Raw genomic sequence first — 1949 nt, forward strand, 5'->3', positions numbered from 1 at the left:
ATATAAAAGATACAAACTGGGACAACAATAACATAAAATGAGGTGGGAAGAGGTAAAAGTGTAGCGATTTTGCATATGATCAAAGTTAAGCTGTTATCATCTTAAAGCAGACTGGCATAACTAATGATGTTTTATGTAAGCATGGTGCTAACCACCATGGTTAATTAGTTTTCTTTTTTTTTTTTTGGTAAGTCTTTGAAATGCAGTGCATTATCTCAATATGTAAGCAATATGAACATATTATTAAATAATTTTGTATTCTTTCTCTTCTTTTAATTGGAATATAGTTGATTTACAATACTATATTAGTTTTAGGTGTACAGCAGAGTGATCCAGCATTTTTTCAGATTATACGCCACTACAAGTTATTATCAGATAATGCCTATAATTCCCTGTGCTATACAGTATATCATTGTTGCTTTCCCATTTTATACATAGTAGTTGTATCTCTTAATCCCATGCCCCTAATTTGATTTGTCCCTTCTACCTTCCCTCTCCCTTTTGGTAACCAAAAATTTGTTTTCTATATCTGCGAGTCTGTTTCCATTGTGCATATGCATTCACTTGTATTAGTTTTTAGATTCCACATACAAGTGGTATCGTACAGTATTTGTCTTTCTATATCTGACATTTCACTAAGCATAATATTGTCTAGGTCCATCCATATTGCAGCAAATAGAATTTCATTCTTTTTATGGCTGAGTAATATTCCATTGTGTGTGTATATATGCCATATTTTTCTATCAATTTGTCTGTTGATGGGCACTTGGGTTGCTTCCATATCTTTGTTATTGTAAATAGTGTTGCTATGAACCTTTCAAATCAATGCTTTTGTTATTTTTCTGTAAATGTATCCAGGAGTGGAATTGCTGGATCATATGGTAGTTTTATTTTTAGTTTTTAAGGGAGCTCCATATTGTTTTCCATAGTGGCTGCACCAATTTACATTCCCACCAACAGCATACAAAGATTCCCTTTTCTCCACATCCTCTCCAGTATTTGTTATTTGTAGACTTTTTGATGATTGCCATTCTGACAGGTGCGAGATGATATGTCATTGTTGTTGTGATTTGCATTTCTCTAAATATGAGCGATGCTGAGCATCTTTTCATGTGCCTGTTAACCACGTGTACATCTTCTTTGGAAAAATGTCTATTCAGGTCTTCTGCCCATTTATCATTGGGTTGTTTGTTGTTTTGACATTGAGTTCTATGAGCTGTTTATATATTTTGGATATTAACCCCTTGTTGGTCACATCATTTGCAAATATTTTTTCCCAATCCTTGGGTTTTCTTTTCATTTTTGTTGATGGTTTCCTTTCCTGTGCAAATGCTTTTAAGTTTAATTAGTTCTCGTTAGATTATTTTTGTTTTTATTCCTTTTGCTTTAGGAGATTTATCCAAAGGAATATTGGTATGATTTTTATCAAAGAGTGTTCTGCTTATGTTCTCTTCTAGGAGTTTTATGTTTTGAGGTCTTTCATTTAGGTGTTTAAACCATTTTATTTTTGTGTATGGTGTGAGGGAATGTTCTAATCTTTGTTTTACATGTAGATGACCAGTTTTCCCAACACCACTGATTGAAGAAACTGCCTTTTCTCCATTGTATATTCTTGCCTCCTTTTCTGTAGATTAATTGACCATACGTGCATGGGTTTATTTCTGGACTGTCTATTCTATTCCATTGATCGATGTGTCTGTTTTTGTGCCAGGCCCATGCTGTTTTGATTAGCTTTGTTTCATAGTCCGAAGTCTGGGAGGGTTATACCTCCAGCTTCATTCCTTTTTTTTCTCAAGATTGCTTTGGCAATTTGGGGTCTTTTGTGGTTCCATATGAATTTTTGGATTCTTGGTTCTAGTTCTGTGAAAAATGGCATGGGTATATGATAGTGATTGCATTAAATCTGTAGATTACTTTGGGAAGTATGGACATTTTAACAATATTAATTC

This window comes from Delphinus delphis, chromosome X (genome assembly GCF_949987515.2).
Source record: "Delphinus delphis chromosome X, mDelDel1.2, whole genome shotgun sequence".
Taxonomy (NCBI): Eukaryota; Metazoa; Chordata; class Mammalia; order Artiodactyla; family Delphinidae; genus Delphinus; species Delphinus delphis.